General features: G+C 38.8%; 1 protein-coding gene and 1 pseudogene across 15 annotated transcripts in view; both read right to left on the reverse strand.

Moving 5' to 3' along the window:
- The window catches only part of BTRC (beta-transducin repeat containing E3 ubiquitin protein ligase), a 175756-nt gene that overhangs the window by 28552 nt on the left and 123861 nt on the right, over window positions 1-23343 (reverse strand). The gene's annotated exons all lie outside the window — the stretch shown is intronic.
- On the reverse strand, window positions 4902-5673 carry LOC113884614 (annotated as a pseudogene).

Raw genomic sequence — 23343 nt, forward strand, 5'->3', positions numbered from 1 at the left:
CAGTATTGAAATAAGGGAAATTATATGATTTTCCAGTCTGGCATGCTATGTTATGTATGTCTGTTTGATGGAGCTCACTCTGTTATTTTATTAGTAACTGGATGTTTGCAAACAGCAATTATATGGAAAAAGCCACAGAAATAACCACAGTAAATTGGTAAATCAGGAATACTGTTGGATGACAAGGCATCCATTTCCAAAAGTTCATAGGAAAACATTATTTGGAGATATATAGATGAAAACCAATGAAAGCATGTTATGACTAGCAAGCAAAAAAGCTAATTTGCTTATCTTGTATATACCCGTTACTGTGCATTTATACAATTACTTACTCACAACTTATTTTTTAATAGTTAAGTAAGAAATCCTCCATGCAAAGAAAAGCCAATGAATAATTTGAGACCCAGGTACCTTTAGAGATAAAGCTTAAATAACATCAATACTCAACATACCCTTTTCTTCTCCCCACTCCTCCCAAATCCTGTTGTCATCAAAATTATATGCCATAAAGTCTTTAATATTAACTGGTTCATTCAATAAATATTAGTTGAGCATCTATAATGTTCTAAACATTGTCCCAGGTGCTAGGAATACAACACTTAACAAAAATAACATAGTTTCTACCACCAGTTATTCACAACACAGTAGGTATAGCAAGCTAAAAACATTACCATACAAATAATGAAGAAAAATAACACAGGATAAAGGGATAGAAAAGATAATGCCATTTTGACAGGCAAAGAAATTCTTCTCTGTTATTCAAACCAACATGTAGGTACTGCTGTGATTTAATTAAGGTCCCAAATCAGGACCTTAAGAGGGAGATTACCCCAGTGGGCGTGACCTAATGATATCAGTCCTTTAAAAGCAGACTTTTTTTTTTCCCCCCAATTGGTTGCAGAAGAGAAGGGGACCACCAGGCTAGGAATTCGATCACCCTTAGGGGCTGAGAGCATCTCCCAGCAGACAGCCAACAAGAAAATGGTGACCTCAATCCTACAAAGGCAAGGAGCTGAATTTGCCAACAACAACCTGAGATTTCTTTCCCTAAATGAGAACTCAGCTCAGACTAACACATTGATTTCCGCCTTGTGATATTCTGAGCAGAGAACCCAGTCTTGCTATATCAGATTTCTGACCTAGAGAACAGTGAGCTAATGAACAGGTATTATTTTAAATTGTTAAGTTTGTGGTAATTTGTTATGTAGCACTTAAAAAAACCACAATGTAACAATTTGGTCACAAAGGACTCCATTCCTCCCTGAACATGAATTCTGTTTCTACCCCCATCAAGAAATAGTTTGTCCCAGCCTTTGAATCTGGGCTTTGACTAAAAGAATGCGGAGAAAGTAACATTCTGGGACTTCTAGGCTTAGGCAACTTCTGCTTACTCTGCCTTAGACCCTTGAGCCACTATGTAAAAACTGAGGCTACTCTCCTGGAGACGATGAGAAGCTATGCAGGAAGAGATCACATGGAGAAGCGCCTAGAAGCCTGAGCATTTTATGATCTGAAACCTTTTAAAAGGATCATTGCTATGTGGAGAACAGGCTGTAGAGGACATGAATAGAAATCAGGAGACTAATTAATTACCTGGCTACGTCACAGTAGTCCACGGAAGAGACAACAATCTTTTGGACTAAGTGGTAGCTATAGATGTGGTGAGAAATAATTGGGATTCAATGTATATTTTGAAGGCAGAGTCAAGTGAATTTGCTGATCAACTGGATATATAGGGTATGAGGCTGGGGTGGGGGGAGAGACAAAGATTATATTCAAGTTTGAAGCTGGGGAACACTAGGAGAAGATTCAGAAATCAACTGAAAATTTTACTACTCTAAAGAAAGTTGATTTTCTTTAGAAGATAACCACAAAGTGGCAGGTACAGCTAGGTACTTATACTTTTCAAACTAACTTGATGGATCTTTGGCATATTTGTCTGAAGAAGTCCCAATGTGGCAAGAAGACCTGAGTTACTAGGGAGTTCTTGCCATATTGAATATGCCATCAAACTGTACCAAATTTGGAGAATCAACTTCTGCTATTAAAGGCACAGATTTGGTTTAATTTCTACAGGTTAACTCCTACACGTAGGCCTCTCTACAAATGATTCCCAATACATAGCTGAAAGTATATTTCCTTTTTTGGGGGGTCTAGATTATATTACTGATATATTTTAATAAACCACAAAGAACCACCACAGATTCTAGAAGCTGTCTGTCTGTGCTTAAATAAACATCTCCTGTAGCATCTGTTTTATTTTTAAATTTATTTATTTTTAAAAAAAAACTTTTTTTTTAATTGGGATACAGCCAGTTGACAATATTGTGATAGTTCAGTTGAAAGTATATTTTCAAGAATGGCATTAGCAGGATTTCCCCGGTGGTTAAGTGGTTAAGACTCCACATTCCCAATGCAAGGGGCCCAGGTTCAATCCCTGGTCAGGGAACTAGATACGACATGTTGCAACCAAGAGTTCCCATGCCACAACTAAAGATGCTATACACTGCAACAAAGATTGAAGATCTCTGAGTGCCACAACTAAGGCCCAGCCCAGCCAAATAAATAGAAAAATGTCTTTTTAAAAAAGGAATGGCATGAGCCATTCTATTTATACAGAAGGAACAGACACTATGAACAGCAAGCCCTGGTGTAGACAGAGCTGGATGTTTTCTAGCATAAATACCATTTTTATCTATGATATAAGACCAAAAATGATTAATAACAACCTTGTTGGACACAGGCATTGGGGGACTTCTGGGCTGTTTTGTGTAGGCTATTTGTTTGCATCTCAGAAAAGGAAAACTTGACCAAACACCACTTCTCATTCCAACAACCAAAACTTCTCATCATCTTTTATATATTTGTCTTTTAAAGGAAGAAATAGACTGGAGTTGGATGACAGAGTATTGTATCCTGGATAAAGACCAGAAATGTCAGTCACAGAGAACAATAATCAAAAAGGTAATGAAAGTGTTCTATTTATACTGTAAACAAATCAGATATTACTAAAATAAGGGGATTCAGGCTTTGATCAGTGGCTATTAGACTATTAACAGATAAAAGTGCTGAAGGATTTCACAAATTGATTATCCCACTGCAGGAGTTAAAGTTCAGTCAAGACTTTCTCATACTTTCAATGATTCAATCATAAACAGGAGATAAAACACTATTAGAAATGAACCATAAACCGAGAGTTCATGTATTTGCAAACTGGCCACTGGTAATACACTCCAGTCACCGCCCCTCAAAACAGAGTATTTCATTGCAGGCAGGCATATACCTTAGATCCATCATCACTTCAAATGAGTTACCCTTTACCACTACACCATACCACATTGTTTTAAGAGCACTGGCCTTAGAGTAGAAAGACGTGGCTTCAATTTAGCTCCTCAATTACCAGTTATGTGACATAGAGTAAATAACTTGATTTTTTCTCTGAGTCTCTGTTTCACTCATCTGTAAAGTGGGGCTAATTACAGAATCTATTCCATTGGGATTTTGTGAAGTTCAAAATCATCTACGAAAAGTAAGCTTAGTTCACCACATGGCACAGAGTAAAGTGCTCAGTAAATCGACACTCTTCATGAATTTATGACACTGCTGGACTTATGCTTTCTCTTTTTTGAAAATATATCATTCTATTTCACTGGGTAGTATATCTTTTCTATTTTAATTTTCAGTGAAGTATAATATATAATATACATAGAAGTACATAACCTTAAGTGTATAGCTTGATGAATTTCCACAAGGTGAGCATACTGTGTAACTAGTGCCTTGGTCACAAACTCTGCCTTGTGCTCCTTTTTTCAAGTCACTAGCCCCTCTAAGGGTAGCCACTATACTAATTTCATTAATATATATATTTTTTTTAAAAAACTGCCTATACAATTTATAGTAGCATTAAAAAATGTGTAATTCTCAGGAATAAATCTGACAACATATGTGTTGCTGCTGCTGTTGTTCAGTCGCTCAGTTGTGTCCAATTCTTTGCAACCCCATGAACTGGAGCATGCCAAGCTTCCCTGTCCTTTACTATCTCCTGGAGTTTGCTCAAACTCATGTCGCAAAGAGTCAGACATGACTGAGCGACTGAACTGAACTGAATGTCCATTGAATCCATGATGCCATCCAACCATCTCACCCTCTGTTGTCCCCTTCTCCTCCTGCCTTCAACATATCCCAGCATCAGGGTCTTTTCCAATGAGTCGGTTCTTTGCATCAGCTTCAGCATGGGTCCTTCCAATGAATATTCAGGGTTGATTCCTTTAGGACTGACTGGTTTGATCTCCTTGCTGTCCAAGGGACTCTCAAGAGTCTTCTCCAACACCACAGTTTAAAAGCATCAATTTTTCAGTGCTCTGCCTTCTTTATAGTCCAACTCTCACATCTGTACATGACTACTGGAAAAACCATAACTTTGACGATATGGACCTTTGTCAGCAAAGTAATGTCTCTGCTTTTTAATACACTGTCTACGTTTCTCACAGCTTTTCTTCCAAGGAGCAAGCATCTTCTAATTTCATAGTTGCAGTCACTGTCCTCAGTGATTTTGAAGCCCAAGAAAGTAAAAGTCTGTCACTATTTCCATTGTTTTCCCATCTATTTGCCAGAAAGTGATGGGACTGGATGCCAGTTTTCTGAATGTTGAGTTTTAAGCCTGCTTTTTCACTCTCCTTTTTCACCTGCATCAAGAGGCTCTTTAGGTCCTCTTCACTTTCTGCCATTAGGGTGGTGTCATCTGCATATCTGAAGTTATTGCTATTTCTCCCATCAATCTTGATTCTACCTTGAGCTTCACCCAGGCTGGCATTTCGCATGATGTACTCTGCATATAAGTTAAATAAGTAGGGTGACAATATACAGCCTTGATGTCCTCTTTTCCCAATTTGGAACCAGTCAGTTGTTCCATGTCTGGTTCTAACTCTTTTTTTTTCTTTTTCCAAATCAAGAGTTTTTATTGCCTCTTTAAAATATCACAACTGAGTCCACAGAACCATTTGCCATCTTTGTGGTTTCTGCAGCAGGATCACTGAGATCTTATTCATCAGCCTGCTGAACTGTTCCTTTTTCAGAAACATAGACACCATCCAAAATTTTTCTGATATCCTTGTTTTTAACTGTGGTGGCTTGCTGAATCAAAGCAGCTGAATTTGACACAAATGCAATGTCATTTCCTTCAAGAATCAACTCATCTTTCTGGGCTTGAGATACTGAATAGGCAACCCCTGATCTCATTCAAACCCTGCGTATGTATTTTTCACCCCCAAAATTTTGGATTTCCAAAAGAGAACCGTTCTCCTGAACAACAACATCGATGGGGAAGTGGGCATACACCGACCTCATCTTGTAACGGAAGCCCAGTGTAACACCTTGATCATGTTCTGTACGTGACTACAGATTGTGCGAACAGTGGCCAGTTCCTTTCTGTTTCCCCACCGTTTGTCAACATGGAGCCTCTTCTTTTTCTTTCCAAGGAGACTGAGTTCTACATTGATGTGATTGAAGTCCCCCTGCAGGGTGCCTCTGGGGCCCTTCACAATAATTGTCCGTCCCTTCAAGGTAATGTCGACATTTTCTGGGATGTCAACAGTCTGATTGCTGAGAATGGTCTTCATTCTCACAGTTGACGTGGCAAAGACTGGTTCTAACTCTTGCTTCTTGACCTCTATACAGGTTTCTCAGAAGGCAAGGTAAGGTGGTCTGGTATCCCCATCTCTTTAAGAATTTTCCACAGTTTGTTGTGATCCATACAGTCAAAGGCTTTAGCGTAGTAAAAGAAGCAGATGTTTTTCTGGAATTCCCTTGCTTTTTCTATTATCCAACAAATGTTGGAAATTTGATCTCTGGTTCCTCTGCCTTTTCTAAATCCAGCTTGAATCTGGAAGTTCTTGGTTCACATATTGTTGAAGCCTAGCTTGAAGAATTTTCAGCATGACATTGCAAGCATGTGAAATGAGAGCACCTGTGTGATAATGCCACACAATTCTCTGCCAACATTCTTTGGCAATGCCCTTCTTTGGGATTGGAATGAAAATTGACTTTTTCCAGTCCTGTGACCACTCCTGAGTTTTCCAAAGTTGTTGACATATTAAGTACAACACTTCAACAGCATCATCTTTTAGGATCTTAAATAGCTCAACTAGAATTCTGTCACCTCCACTAGCTTTGCTCATAGTAATGCTTCCCACAGCCCACTTGACTTCACAATCCAGGATGTCCAGTTCTAGGTAAGTGACCACACATCTGTGGTTACCTGGGCCATTAAGACCTTTTCTGTATAGTTCTGTGTATTCTTACCACCTCTTCTTCATGTCTTCTGCTTCTGTTAGGTCCTTACCATTTCTATCTTTATCATGCCCATTCTTGCATGAAATGCTCCCTTGATACCTCCAATTTTCTCAAAGCGATCTATAGTCTTTCCTATTCTACTGTTTTCCTCTATTTCTTTGCATTATTCATTTAAGAAGTCCTTCTTATCTCTCCCTGCTACTCTCTGGAACTCTGCATTCAGTTGAGTGTATCTTTCCCTTTCTCCCTTGCCTTTTACTTCTCTACTTTCCTCAGCTATTTGTAAAGCCTCCTGAGACAACCACTTTGCTTTCTTGAACTTCTTTTTGTCTGGGATAGTTTTGGTCACTGCCTCCCGTACAATATTATGAACCTTCGTCCACAGTTCTTCAGGCACTCTACCACATCTAATCCCATGAATCTATTCGTCACCTCCACTGTATAATCATAAAGGATTTAATTTAGCTCATACCTGAAAGGCTTAGTGGTTTTCCCTACTTCCTTCAATTTAAGCCTGAATTCTGCAGTAAGGAGCTCATGATCTGAGTCACAGTCAGCTCCAGGTATTGTTTTTGCTAACTGTATAGAGCTTCTCCATCTTCTGCTGCAAAGAATATAATCATTCTGATTTTGGTACTGACTCTGATTTTGCTACTGACTCTACGGATGTCCACGTGTACAGGCATCCCTTGTGTTGTTGGAAAAGGGTATTTGCTCTAACCAGTTTGTTCTCTTAACAAAACTCTGTTGGCCTTTGCCCTGCTTCATTTTGTACTCCAAGGCCTAACTTGCCTGTTACTCTGGGTATCTCTTGACTTCCTACTTTTACATTCCAATCCCCTGGGATCAAAAGGAAATCTTATTGTGTGTGTGTGTGTTAGTTCTAGACAGTGTTCTATGTCTTCATAGAATCAGTCAGCTTCAGTTTCTTTAGCATCAGTGGCTGGGACTGATAGACTTAAGGATTACTATAATGTTGAATGGTTTGTCTTGGAAACAACTCTGAGATCATTCTGTCGCTTTTGTGGCTGCACCCAAGTACTGCATTTCAGACTCTCTTGTTGACTATGAGGGTTAGTTAGTTAGTTAAGTCGCTCAGTCGTGTCCGACTCTTTGTGACCCCATGGACTGTAGCCCACCAGGCTCCTCCGTCCATGGGATTCTCCAGGCAAGAATACTGGAGTGGGTTGCCATTTCCTTCTCCAGGGAATCTTCCCAACCCAGGGATCGAACCCAGGTCTCCCACATGGGAGGCAGACGCTTTAACCTCTGAGCCACCAGGGAAGCCCATGAGGGTTACTCCATTTCTTCTAAAAGATCCTTGCCCACAGTAATAAATATACTGGTCATCTGAATTAAATCTGCCCATTCCCATCCATTATAGTTCAGTTTAATTCAGTTCAGTTGCTCAGTTGTGTCCGACTCTCTGTGACCCCATGGACTACAGCACGCCAGGCTTCCCTGTCTGTCACCAGCTCCCAGAGCTTGCTCAAACCCATGTCCATTGAGTCGGTGATGCCATCCAACCATCTCATCCTTTGCTGTCCCCTCCTCCTCCTGCCTTCAATCTTTCCCAGCATCAGGGTCTTTTCTAATGAGTCAGCTCTTTGCATCAGGTGGCCAAAGTATTGAAGCTTCAGCTTCAGCATCAATCCTTTCAATTAATATTCAGGACTGATTTCCTTCAGTATTGACTAGTTTGATGTCCTTGCAGTCCAAGGGACTCTCAAGAGTCTTCTCCAAAACCACAGTTCAAAAGCATCAATTCTTCGGCATTCAGCTTTCATTATAGTTCACTGATTCCTAAAGATGTCAGTGTTCAATCTTGCCATCTCCTGCTTGACCACGGCCAATTTACCTTGATTCATGGACCTAACATTCCAGGTTCCTTTGCAATATTGCTCTTTACAGCATCGGACTTTACTTTTACCACCAGATACATCTACCATCAGATACATCCACAACTGAGCATCATTTCTGTTTTCATCCAGCCACTTCATTCTTTTTGGAACTATTAATAATTGCCCTCTGCTCTTCCCCAGTAACATATTGGACACCTTTCCTGGGGGGCTCATCTTTTGGTGTCATATCTTTTTGCCTTTTTGTGCTGCCCATGGGGTTCTCCAGGCAAGAATACTGGAGTGGGGTTGCCATTTCCTCCTCCAGAGGACCATGTTTTGTCAGAACTCTTCACTCTGACCCATCAGTCTCGGGTGTCCCTGCGTGGCGTGGCTCGTAGTTTCACTGAGTTACGCAAGCCCCTTCATCAGGACAAGGCTGTGATCCATGAAGGGGACAAAGGAACAGTACTCAATGATAAAAGGAGCAAACTACAGATATACCAAATGACAAGGATGTATCTCAAAAACATGCTGAATGAAAGAAATCAGACACAAAAAGAGTATATACTTTACATTTCTACTTATATGAAACTCTAGGATTAACAAACCTAATTTATAATGATAAAAACAGAACAGTGGTTGCTTGGGACTGGATTTGGGGATGGGATTGACTGGGTAACGGCACCAGTAAAGTTTTGAATGGAATGAAAATGTTCCATAGATTGACTGTTACACAGGTGTATACATTCACCAAAATTCATCAAACTGATTATTTAATATGAAAATAGACTTTTAAAACTTCTAAGTATAGGGTATTCCTAAGGATAAATGCCATTGTAATATTAACTTAATTCATAATGAAGGTATTATATTTGTAGAGAATTCTGGAGATAAAGGCCTTTGTTATCAAGCCTCCTCTCTCTCTATCACTCTCCCTTACAGATTTTTCTACTAATGCCTAAAGTAAATGCAGCAAAATTTCAATTTGGGAACCTCAGAAAATCCACAAGGGTACAGTCAAAAAGTTCAATTATTAAAAAATCAAAAGGTTGTATATTAGAGTGGGAGAGAGGGTAATGGTTACTTGTGGCAATAGAATTGATTTGGCTTTCCCAGCAAGAGCCTGATGACTCAACCACTACTGTTCAAATGTCTAAGAAAGCTGACAAACAATCTCAGTTTAATGGTAATACTAACTTTCTGCCAACCCTGCACATCTCCTGTTCTGCTATTCTGTTCACAATGAACAGTTATCTCCAAAAGAAAGAAAGAAAGAAGCTGTCAGGTGACAAGCACACAAAATGAAAGGACTTAAGTATTTATACGACTGTTCTCAGCTTAGTCCTCAAAAGCCAAGGGCTAACATTTCCTTCCCTGAAAATATATTAAAGCATCACTTTCAAAATTACCATGAATTTCTCTGAAGCTTCTGCCTGGGCCAGGAAGGAAAAATACACACTTGCAGATACCAACTAGCCTAACCACTGCCTTGGCAACATTAAGTGTGCTGACTTTGCTAACTGCACTGGGTGTGTGCTGGAAGATACAGCAGACTGGCTGAACTTAATGGTAAGATGACAGATGTTTTTAGTTTGCATGTAAACTAAACTGCTTTAATCACAAGGGAGGGTGTATATTAAGTAGAGAAAAGGAAATGTTTCAGATATAGGACAACATTTGGAATTGTGGGTACAAGGACTAGATAAAGAGAATAACATTGATGACTAGAGAGATGCAAATGATATTTAAGGATTCTGTTTGGTCTTCAGAAGGACTCCAAGGACAGACTCTGGTATTGAAACCCTGGGAACCCTGGGTGGAGGGGTGGGTGGAGTGAGGGAGGGATATAATGATTAAGATGATGAATGAATGAATATAAGTATAAAGTGGGCAACAGTTGTGCTTGGGTTCAGGCTATAGCCTAAGAGGGACAGGACAAGAATTTTGACTAAGGCTGGAACTTCAGAGTTATCAATCAATCAATCAACAACCTTTAAAAAAACAAAAACAAAAACAGAAAATGTTTAAAATTTATTGCTTTACACTTAAAACATAAAGAACAGAATGCCGTAAATAATGGGGAAGAAAAAGATAAAACTACAACACACCAAACACAAAGATTGAGGAAGGAAAGTCAGTTTTGGGTGGGGTAGCCAGTTCGTGGTAGATCAGGAGCCTACAGCGACAGAGATGGTGGTTGAAGAGCCTGTTTTGCCCCCAGGGGTGGTGAATTCTGACCTGGCTCTGGGTCTCCTGCAGGAGCAGCTGGGTTTTCCCTGCCCGAGTGGGAAATCATCGTCTGCCCAGTGGGTCTCCTGCCGGGGCTTCAGGCTCTGCCCCAGTGGGCTCCAGGCCCTCCAGCTGACTCAGGGGAAGGCTGACACAGTGTTCCACGTGGGAGCAGATGTGTTATGCTCTCTGTGAGCCCAGGACAGGACCCTGAGGAAAAGCCTGGGTGGTGTCCCGGCCCAACGCCTTTCCTGTTCACCTCTGGGCCCTGATTCTGGGGAACCCTCAGCGGCCACATTCAACAGGAGCCTGTGCTGGCCCTCGGTGGCAGTATGGTGCATGGGCCCCTCACTTGGGCAGATGGATCGGGTGTCCCCATCAAGCAGCTCCTCACGGATCTCTGGGCTGGGGCTCTGCAATGACAGTGTAGCAGCTGGCCCTGCCCGGAGGCATCAGAGCCCTGCCAGGCCATCATCTTATCACTGCCTCTTCTGTCCACTTGACCTTTTGCTCTCAGGTCAGGTACAGACCTGTGTCTGCTCAGATATGCACCCAGGAGGTAAGATATACATCTGAAGGGCTTGGGATAAACCTTAGGTAGAAGGGCACTGCCTGGGCTCTCTACATCCCACCCAGCCAGCTTGAACTGGGGTGTGGACATAATCGGCCCACCAGACTTCTTATCAGTCTGCTCTTACTTGAGGCAGACCCATCCCACATAAACCCCTACCACATATACAGGGAGAGGACACAGATCTACCCTGGTGGGATCATAGTGATGGCTTGGCCTAGGCTGGCCTGCCCTGAGCCACCCTGTGTTATCTAATTTTTACTGGGGTATAGTTGATTTATAATGTTGTATCAGTTTCAAGTGTATACCAAAGTGAATCTGCTATACATACACACACACACACACACACACACACACACACTCACTTTTTTTTAGATTTTTTTCCCCACATATTCCCCATATATTACAGAGTACCGACTAGAGTTCCCTGTGCTATATGGTTAGGTCCTTATTAGTAATCTATTTTATATATAGTAGTATGCATGTATCGATCCCAATCTTGCAATTTATCTCTTTCCTCCTTTACCCCCCAATAACCGTAATTTAAACAACCATTTATTGGGTGACTGGTCTGTGCTGGGCACTTTTCTAGGTGCTAGCAAAACCAGTGAACAGGTAGACAAAATTTTTCTTTACTTTCTCTGGCAAGAAGTAGAGGGAGAATATGTAATACATATTTTAATCTTGAAACCAGTTAGTATTGTGAAGAAAACAAAACAAAGTAACAAAAAATACCCTAACTGAGGTGTTTATGCAATGACACTGAAGTAGGTAATGTCTGAACTGTGATTTGAAAGATGAGAGTCAAATCTTACGAAGATATAGGGAAAAAACCTTCCAGACAGAAGGAAGAACAAGTCAATGGTGTGTTCAAATGAAAGAAAGAAAGGCAGCTGGTATGGATGGGACAAACTGAATGAGGGAGAAAGTGGTGGGAAATGAGGTTAGTGAGGTGACCTGGGGCCAGATCATGTAAGGACTTCTGGGTCACAGGTAAGGAGTTTGGACTTCTTGTTAAGTGTAAAGGAGAGCCCCTGGCAGTTTTGAGGTAGTTAAATATGGCATCATCTGATTTACCCTTTAGAAATACACTTGGAGAAGGCAATGGCAACCCACTCCAGTACTCTTGCCTGGAAAATCCCACGGGCAGAGGAGCCTGGTAGGCTGCAGTTCATGGGGTTGCTAAGAGTTGGACGTGACTGAGCGACTTCACTTTCACTTTTCACTTTCACGCATTGGAGAAGGAAATGGCAACCCACTCCAGTATTCTTGCCTGGAGAATCCCAGAGACGGAGGAGCCTGGTGGGCTGCCGTCTATGGGGTCGCACAGAGTCGGACACGACTAAAGCGACTTAGCAGCAGCAGGTACCACACAGAGAAGGGGGCGGGGCATCTGGGGCAGTGAGGAGAGACTAAGAAGAGCAAGTTGAAAGCAGAGGAAGGAAGACCAATTAGAGCTGATAACATAATCAAGGCAAGAAGCAGTCATGGCTAAGGTTAGAAAAGGCAGATTAGGAAGTGCTTAGAAGAAAGCTATTTTACCCTTACAAGAGAGGAAGAAGGAGAAAAGCCCTGCTGAGAATTATAAATCTGGGTTATAATACACATTTACTTCAGTATAGTGATTTACTTCTTCAGTAGGGCCAATCCTTCAAATATTTAATCTGGTACATCAACCTGGATAGGAACAAAACCAGGGTTCTTGCTCCTTGTGGGCAGAAGAAACAAGATAAAAATAAAATAAATTCAAGAGTTTTGCAGGGGATGGTGGAGAGCGGGGGAGGATTTTTTTTTTTTAAAAGGTCTATACTATTCTCTATTGGCTATTGCCAGGCTTTAGTTAATAAGGATATAAAAACATTGGTTTATTGTTTTCCCTTGATTTCTCTGTAAAAACAGCTCTTAAAAAAGTCAACACTGTCTTGGTTAAATTAAGAGGAAATGATATTGTCTACATTTTGATTAGAACTGAAAGAATAAGTAAGTATACCTAAGGATGGAGATGGTGACAACACAGAGATCCAGAATAGTTCTAGAATTTACAAAGAGCTAGGGTAGAAAACAGAAAGGGACCCTTAGAAGGCTCAGTAGAGCTCTCTGGCACTTGAGCATCTTTTAACAAAGAGTTTCAAGTGAAACGGAGAGAATCTGGCCATAAATTGAACATGCAGAGTAAAAGATAATGAATGCTCAAAAGTAGAACCATCACTTTGAACATTTCCACTTAAAAAAAAAAATCTCTATAACTTTCAGTGACCAAAGAAGTAGTCTACTATCTTTTGGGGCAAGGGGTAAGAGTGCAAATGAAAAGAAAATGGTGACTATAGGTACAGAATGGGACAAACATTTCAGCAGGAGTAAACATCACATTTCTCAGTAGGATTATTGCATTAATATTTTAACAGCTTCTACTAAATATGATTACATATTGGGTGAACTCATAAATATGTCAGATCTGATTAGTGAACATGGAAGACAGGAAGGGGCAGATTTGTCAGCAGAAGGAAGTTCACATTATGAATTTGACTGGTTTCTAATAACCAACAAGAAAAGCTTGCAATCACTCCAATTCTTTTAAATAAAACTCACCAGAAAATGAACTCACAAATGCCCCAGTATAAACGATTAAAGACTGGACACTTAGCAGTCTTTTTTTTCCCTATTAATTATAGGAAAAGCCATATAAAAAAATCTACCAAAACCACAACAAAGCCATTTTTATTATTTCTGGATTTCTGAGGAAGTTAAAGGGATAGGATAGTCACTTAACATCTTTAGGTTTCAAACAGGGGCTCTTGTTTCTGCAGTGGGTTCTCTCATGGAACTTCATAGCTTCCAGGGTGATAGGTTCTTTTGTTCTAAACCAAGAAGCTCACAGCAGTTTAATTTACTGCTGCATTATTATAGCTACTAACTACGCACACCTCCAAGGCTGGTAAACCCACTGATGTAGATAGTGCCACCTTAAAAGGATTTTTGGATGGGTCTTAGTGATGAGGGGGAAAAAAGGACATAATGTTTAATTATAAGAAATGATTGAAATAGGCACAGACATACCCTGGGTGCCTCTGCACTGCAGCAAGCTCTAAACTTGTTATCGTTAATGGTTTAAATTTCACTGTGCTAATCATTTCAGGACACAAGCCTTTCTTGATAATCTAATGAATTATTCCAACATCCTTCAGCAAAAAAAAAAAACCTCCATGACAGCACTAATTACAAGACGTTTTCCCAGTGCTTATGTAAAATATGACAGAGCAGCAGCTTAGGGAATTGCAGAAAACTGCTTCTAATTTCCACTGAGAAACTGACAAACACCTCTCTTTCATCTCTCCCAGCTCTCAAGTAAGATTTAACTTTCTCATTTAGTTAATTACCGAGTGAGGATCATCATTTCCCCGGATCGGAGCGGCACAGAGCCTTTATCGTGTTAACTTGTGAACTTGATCGATGGCTGCTGCTAAAACTTAATAACTTCACCCCCTGGCAAATTGTAAGATAAATATAATAGGAGAAACTCTGACAGTAAAAACCTGCCAGAAATGAGCGCTGTGTTTATGTTTCTTCGCAGGCAGCAAAAAAAAAAAAAACCCACAACAACCGACAGCTTATTACTGGTTGCGTGTTACTTATATTTAAAAGACTCCAGGCAGTTAACTTTCTACATACTGTTAAAACTTTGCTCACAAGATGGGGAAAAATGAGAAAAAGCCCCAGTGATGCAGACTTGGGGAAATGAGGGAAGAAGAAAAAAATAGGGAGAAGGGCAAAGCAAGGCAATATACTGTGTAAAATCTTTTAAAATGTCATGTTTATCATATAAAATGTTCAGCCAGCACAAATAGGCATAAAATTCTTAAAAAATAATAAAACACTATATGAACTATATCCAGGAGCAAAGCGAGAGAATTTCATTCACTCAAATTTTTTCAATGACCATAAGTCCATGCCTGAAGAATCCAATTAACTGTAGAATTCCTAGATCTCTTCTCAAAAACCCCTGCAGCTAGAAAACCATTTACTAAATACACCATTTAACCCTTTCTGAAACAAGTACACTATAGCTAGGAAATGCATAACTCTGTCTAGAGCACTTCATCTAGTCTTATTCACCTTCCATACCTCAGCTAGCCAATTGAGAAGCAAACAGTCTGGATTTTTTTTTCCCCTTTTGGTCCAGTTTGAATTTGAATTTGGAATTTTAACATTTAACTGAGCAAATTGGTACCATGGCCTAGTACAGTATGAATTTTAAGCCTTTTATAACCAACAGTAGCAAGGAAAATAGACAAGGTATAACAATGAGGTATAACAATAATAGAATACCTGCTCATGAATGTCAGTCCCCTCTATCCCTCAAGACTGAAAACAAATCTGTATGTAAATTGCTAAGTCTATTATACTGACCACCCTCACATTACAAAAATATTACCAATAAAACAAAATATGAACTAAATTCTGGGAAAAGTAGAGAAAGGCACAAAAGGTCTTATAGAACTTATGAGTTTAAGCCTAACTTGTGAGATAGTTTTTAAAATCCATTATCTGATATGTTATCGCCAAGAGTTGAAGGCTACATGCTGCAATCAAGGGGCCACCATTTTGAAAGTTGAAAGGAAGACTGACATTAAAACGGCAAATTCACATTCAGCAGAGGATCAAATTTGATTCCTTTTTTTTTTTGGTTTTTACTTTCTTTAAATAAGGATTATTGGGGTCAAGCAAAGAAAGACTGATTTTTTTTTAAAAAACAGCATTTATAACAACTTTAGAAAATATGAAAAATACAGAAGCACAGAGAACATAAAAACTGCCTATAGTTTCCATCATCAACAAATAAACAATATGCACATTTTGGTGGGTATGTATCTTTTCAGTCTAAAAAATTATTAGTGCATTATTTGATTGAGAGAGTGTTTCTATGTCACCTAGAGAATTCTTTGTCTATAACATCAAATCAATCAGAGTAGGCAAAATTTATCTCCTTTGCTGAACACCTCAGAGAAGTCAAGATCTGATCCCATAGGATACAGAATTGTAGTGACTACAAGTGTGGGAAGCAGGGGAGAGGAGAAAGAGGAGGCGAGAGGAGGGAGGGGTGAGGAGGAGTGAGAAGGATGGGGAAGGGTGAGAAGAAAGGGAAGGGAAGGAGGGAGACGAGCAAGCAAGGAAGAGAGGAAAGGTGAGAAAGGAGAGGAATGAAAGTGACTGGGGATGGGTAGAGAGTAGGTAGGAGAGAGGAAAGAAAAGGAAAGGTTAGGCATGGGTAGGAAGAAATGGCTAAGGGGAAAGAGATGAGGGGCTAGGGAAGATGGAGGGAGAGATGGAAGGTAGGGATGAGATGAAGAGAGATGAGGGGAAAAGGAATGAATATAACTAAATGCAAAAGGGGCCTAGCATTACCAAGTTCACCTGCCCTAAGAAAAACAATATGTCTATCAGGCAAAAAGGTCCTCTCCCACACAATAAAAATCAAGAGGCAGAGGGGATGAAAAACTATTTTTCTAAACCGCTACTTAATGTTTCAGGCAGAGTAATAAAGTTTAACTGTCTGGAATCTTGTTGCTCTTTCTGTAAACTTCCTCAGATAGAGGTTGCTTATCTGGATGTTAAATAATGTTAATAGTACCAAAACAAAATTTCTGTGATGGAGAAAGTTTTAACTAAGAGTCTTCTCCCTGACTTTCCCCTCATATCCTCCCTTTATTTTAGCATCAGAAAGCTAAGTTCTACCAATAAATAACAGGGAATGACAGAGGCACTGGCTGCCAGAGAGAAACACAGAAACACACTTAAAATGCAATTAAAAAGGACACAGGGAAATACAGTTAATTTAAAATAAAGAAGAAAAAACTATCCTCTTCCTCTTTGTGCACTAATCCTTACATTTTTTTTGTCCAATAAAAAGGTCTCAATGACTTGGTAAAACTTGCTCCTGAAGAAAGCCTTTGAGAAGCTACATCTAAAACCTGGATTAAGAAAATACAAGGCTTTTGGGGATAGGATCTCAAGAAGCCAACTCAGCTTTCTAGAAGAAATTCAACTCCTTCCAAATGCTTGTTAATGCATGTTAAATGCAGCAAGAAATAATCCTATGAGGCAGCAGCACAGGCCTCTCTTAGCTGCAGTGAATGAAGTAAATGACTTGTAACTTCTGGAAGTCTTGGTTATCTGCAGGTAAAACTTTAATAACCCTTGGAGCATCAAGGGACAAAAGACATTTCTCTCTGGAATACGTGGGTAATTGTCTTCTTAATTTATCCAGAAAAAGCTTAGTTTGGATGTAGCATCTGCTTTTTTTTTTTTTTTTAAGCAGAGGTGATCAAAATAACTTGCTCAAATTCACAGAAGTTATTAGATTTCAGATCAGACTGCAAAATGCAGTTGTTAAGTGTATAGTTTTTCTAAACTGATATTTTGGACCTGCTCTTACCAATAAGAATGCTACTATCACTACACTGATGCTTTGTCTGTAAGTACTCTAACTTTAATCCACTATTTTCTAAGATTAGTTTCAATATTTTTATGTAAAAAAATACATAAAATATAACTGTAAAAATTCAAGAATGAGAGTAAAATTGAACTTACAATGAGTGACATTTAACAATTGGAGAAGACTGGAAAGAGCAAAGGAAAGACTTCGAAATATGTTTCATGATATGAAATAAAAGACATTTGAACATTTGACTTTTTTTTTCATTTTCAATCTTTCAGAGCAATTGCCAAAACATACTCCCACAACACTCAAATCTAGTGAGGGAAAAACAATAAGGAAGTTATTAGCATGGTAACAAGATTCTCAACACAGTACCCTAATTTTGAAAATCCACTTTTCTGATTTTTACAGTAAATACAGGATGATTCCTCCAATCTGTAAAGTATAGAGTACATTTTGCTTCCTTCAGACTTTGTACTTCATTTTAGTTATCAGCAAAGGCAGGGCAGAAACCAGATTGAAATTCCAGCTGTCATCAGCATTCACCCTCCTTTTCTTTCAAAAATTAGCAGAAAAACAATTACTCTGTGATTTTGTCTGAAGGTTATTTATATTTCTCCCACATGGGCACTATTTTTATGGTGTTTCATGGGCCAGAGACTGCAGACTTTTGGTGTTCTGGAGAAAATACTGAATCTTGAGCGTCCCCCAAAATTTTCTTTTTCTAAATGGAACAACCCTCTACCAGGAATTTTGTGTTTGTTTACTAAGAGTGAAGGTGGGATGAGAAAATGCAAATCAGGAAGATACTTACTTCCATACTGTTTACGAGCTTGTTTAAGAAATAGAACTGTGGTCTTTTCTTCGCAGAACTTGGCTTTTCTTAAAGGACGAAACAGTTTCTGTAAAGACACTTCCTGGTTTACTACCCAGTTTTTCACTTCACCTAGGTGTGGCTTAAGCTCACATGTAGCACCATAAATATGAAAACAACTTTTTACAGTGAAGTTTTCCTATGAGCCAAATACACTCTACTTCCATTTTCTGTTTAAGGAATAAACAGAGGCTTTGGAAATTTCATGCTTTGGAAACAAACCACTACAAAAAGTTCTCTTATAGTTGAGTCACATGTAAACAGCTCTACAGCAAAAGTTAGACAGCACGGTGGCCTAGTCCCATCACTAATTAGCTATGTAATCTTGGCTAAGTCTCTACTATTTGGGATCTCCTCTATAAAATGAGTGGGTGGATGGAATAATCTGAGGCTCAGTCTGGCTTTTATATTTTGAGTTTATGGTTCAGTTCCATGTAAATTAAAATAGAGCTGAGGGAATACATTTACAAAGAGAATCATTCTTCACATTTTCTTACTAGAAAACGAACATATTAGAGTTTAAGAAAACACACCTCAAGCAAAAAGAAGTATTTTTCATAATATTATTTGGTCAAGCAATATATTCCAAAATCCCAAGAGTAAGTCAAATTTTCCTGCAACAATTGAGCTTTTAATGCAAAGAAATGCTATCATTCTGACTGTAACTGTTACACAGGTAACATTACTATTCTTTTACTTTACTTAACCATAGTTAAGAATTTAAAACTTTATGGTATAACTTTTCTCAGGGCTGACACAGATCTGAAGACTTAATGATACCGTGACACTTTGTGTCTCAACGTGCCTCACTTCTTTCATAATTTACTCTCGTATTTCCCCATCCATCTTCCTCTATGCTGCTGCTAAGTCGCTTCAGTTGTGTCCGACTCTGTGCGACCCCACAGACGGCAGCCCTCCAGGCTCCTCTGTCCCTGGGATTCTCCAGGCAAGAACACTGGAGCGGGTTGCCATTTCCTTCTCCACTGCATGCATGCATGCTGAGTTGCTTCAGTTGTGTCCGACTCTGTGCGACCCCATGGACAGCAGCTCACCAGGCTCCTCTGATCCCAGGATTCTCCAGGCAAGAATACTGGAATGGGTTGCCATTTCCTTCTCCATCTTCCTCTATAGTTCCCGGTATTTACGGTGTTCAAGAAAATTGTAAATAAATAAATGTATCTATTAAAAATTCCTTTATTTCACAAGGAGATAAAATAGTTTATCAATTTAATATATCAATTTGTCTTATTTAGGGCCAAATCAAAATAGTAGGGCTACATGAAGAGTCTGCAAATAGATATGAAAAAATTACTGGGATCCTCTTAATGCTTTCTATCCAGATTATAGTGGTCATGATCTGATGGCTGCTGCTCTCTGCTGGTTTAATTTTCACCCTTATAGCCCACAGCCAGTTCTATCTTAGAGACCTTTTTCTGTTGGATTCCAAAGGCCATCAAGTGTCCTCAAGGACAAAGTGATATATTAGCTACTGTAATAAAGGAGACTATGTATAAAACACTAAGCACAGGGTCTGGTACATAAACGCCTAATAAAGGTAATCATTATCATTTGCTGGTATGTAGAAACCATCTCAGCAATTCAGCCTGTATCAGGACCCGCCCATTAAACTTTCAAAGTAAAATTTTAACTGAAACTCCATACCAAATTCCCCAGGAAAGGGAAATATGAATAAGAATATTTTAAAATATGCTAACTTGTCTGGCCACCATTAGCTGATGTGATTGGGGATAGAACTGTGAAGAAAAAAAAGAAAATTTAAGATGTGATTAGACTGTAAGAACAGCTCAAAGGCTCTGGGTGAGAAAACTACAACTTAGGGAATTTTTGTGTGTACTGAGTTATCTCATTTGAACAAATATATTGAGGACTTCCTATGTGTAAGTGCCTAACGGAACTCTCATTAACTGCTGGAGAGAATATAAATTGGTACCACCAGTCAGGAAATTCTAATTTCCCTACTAGTGACACATGCAACAGAATACATGTATTCATTGCACATACTGACCAAAAGATATACACCAAAAAATTTTGTAGTTATCAAAATCTGAATGGACATATATATTTGGTATATTTACATAATGACATACTACACATCAATGAAAATAAATAAATTACAGCTATATGCAATAATATGATTCTCAAAAACATTATGTTGAGGGAAGTAAGTTAGATAGCAAAGAATATACACTGTATGATTCCATTCACACAAAGCTCAAAGCCAGGCAAAACTAACACATGATGTTAAGCAGTGAGGAGAATGGCTAGCCTTGGGAGGGGAATGACAAAGAAGGCAGGAGTGGGTTTCTGGTATGGGTTTTTTCCTTTCCTCCTCCTTTTTTTAATCTTGCTAGTGGTTACACAGATACATTCACTTTGTGAAAATTAGCTGAGCCAAACTCAGGGTCTCCTGAATACTGTATTGGAAACAGCTTATTGTATTCATAAAAAGAGAAATAAGAGTGGATAAAGTCCTGTTTGGTTACAGATACATAGTCCTAACCCTTATTTTCTGATGTAAAGGAAACAGGGAGTTCTATAAAAAAGATTTAAAATTTTGCCATGGCACAGCTTTAGCCTCTATTTTCACTTACGACCCTTTGGCCACATACAGACAACTGTTCCCATATGCCACTACTCTGAACAAGGTTAGAGCTCCCTCTAGCACTTTTAACTAAGTAAACATCACAGGCCCTTACAGAGCTGACACAGTTTGGTGCTGCCCACGGTTAAATGCAATATGGCGATTTTTATTTTTAATTTGCTTTAATTGTTGCTACGGTATGAATAATTAATAGGCTGCCTAAGCCAGTTTTGTAAAGTTCACAATACAGAAAGCCAGGAGAGAAATATCTACTTAGAAAGGAGGCTTAAAAATGGTTATAACTGCTATAATATTAGAGAATTTGGAGCATTTATTCATAATTTGTGGCAACATTTATGTCTCACCAACAAAGAAGCATGCTACCAAGCACTTCCTACTAAAAAATTCTTCTAATTTTCATCAATTTTTCTCTTCATGGCTTCACAACCATTGTATGTATAGTACCAAATAAGAGCAAAGTAGGTCAGTGTTAGGAGAACCTTGCTCTTCAGTGGAGGAGAAGAGGAAGGTTTGGCTGTAAACACTTAACCTAGTTCCATCCATTCTAAAACAAGTATTTATTAGCATTAAATAACCCCCTGGACAATAGAGGCTATTCAAATTAGCCTGTATTCTTTTCCCATGCTTGTAAATTCCCTTCTCCACTGAGACCTTAACCAATGGAAATTATGTTATCAATGTTTCCACTCAGGAATGTCTGTTTCATGTTTGGATATGCCAGAAAGTATGATTTAGTTATGATGTTGCAATCCTACACATTTCAGGAGGAATTTGAGCAGTCTCTGAAAGTTCAATGATTATAATACACACCATCTGGGAATGTAGCCAGAAATAAAAGGGGCTTCGTTTTTCATTGTTGGATTTTAAATCTTCCCCTCCCTGAAAGAAACACTGCTTATCAACACTCTGGTTAAAATTAATACACATATAAAACCAGTTAATAAGTTCCTTGAATCAAGGACAGAGAATTAAAAAGAAGAGAATATAAAGAATTAGAGTAAACTCATTTTAGCCAAGACTATTATGTGTTATTCATTATTTTGCATACTAAAGTTAAGAAATAACATTTTTGAGCTATAATAAATAAATATTTCCTAGCAACCTTTTTTTAGCATACAGATCCCTCAAAAAGTATGTCTAAAGTCATAGGAAACTTTAGCAATTTCCAAGGGAAATTTTTATCATTTTTTTGGTTAGCATTTTAAATGGAGATTAATACAAGTCAGTACGACTTCCTCTCTCATGCTCTGGTTACACACAAGCACTCCTCTGCCAAAGACAGTAGTGCGGCATGGATGTCAGCACTGGATCTTTCCTGCACATACCACCACAAAGCCACGATGCCAAGTTACCACTTACTTTGGTTTTGCATCATGTCTGCTGGTCACATAACACGGCCACATTCACTCCAAGGGCAGCTCAAACTAGGGGTGAAATATTATCTGAAAACAGTGATTCATTAAGCTACTGAGAGCTTCAATCATGAGTTGTGTTTTTCCTAAGATAGGATCCACTACTGCTTCTCTTTTAATTCACCTAGTATCTGCTGGGAGCCATGTATCATGAACTAGAACAAGAATGACAGATCTAAATTAACACAACAGAAAAGCTATTTGATGCTGCCTCCTGGTTTCTGTGCTTCACTCTCTTTCGTGGCATCCAAAGGCTTCAGAACCCTGGCATTAATTAAGCCACAGTTTTATTACACACAATCAAAAGCCTGAAAAAAAAAGCTCAGATAGTAAGAGGAGATTACAAGGTTCACTTAATAGTTTTATTTTTTTTGTGGTTGCTAATTGATGTATTTTAAATTTTTATCTCATATGGAATGCTGAAAAGGAAAGTATCAGTACTGTAAGTGTAAGAGGAGAACACAAATCTAAAATGTATTACCGTATCATGATTTTACAGAACCAATTTGCATAGTTGTGTTTTCCAAATCATGGCTACTTGTTAATAAATTGCTAATACTTAGTAGGCACCACAGAGAACTTTTTAGAAAATCCCCACACATTTGCTTCATCTGGCCTAATTTCTATGTACTAAAACGCTAAACACAGTGACTGAAAACACACAGATATGGGGTCAGATAGTCTGGGTTCAAATTCTAGTTTTGCAACATATCTTGGGCAAATTGCTTAATACCGCTCAGTTATAGTTAATCTGTATATAAAATGGGGTTGTGTATGCTTAATGAGATCGTCATCTGGATTTGAGTTAGAGTGTATATAAAACCCTTAACCCTTAGTGTCTGGCACATCGTAAACATTCAATAAACAATGGTGCAAAAGGCTGTCAAATCTGACGACATAATATCTGGATTTTAATACTTTAAATAATATATATCAGACTCAACAAATATAAGTTGAGAATCTACCTTCCGCAAGTTAAAATTAGTTCTACTCAAACTCGACACTGATGGCAATTGATTTTTGCATACAATTTGCCTTTTATAGGTAACTTCTACCATATATTTTC

Source organism: Bos indicus x Bos taurus, chromosome 26, assembly GCF_003369695.1.
Source record: "Bos indicus x Bos taurus breed Angus x Brahman F1 hybrid chromosome 26, Bos_hybrid_MaternalHap_v2.0, whole genome shotgun sequence".
Taxonomy (NCBI): domain Eukaryota; kingdom Metazoa; phylum Chordata; class Mammalia; order Artiodactyla; family Bovidae; genus Bos; species Bos indicus x Bos taurus.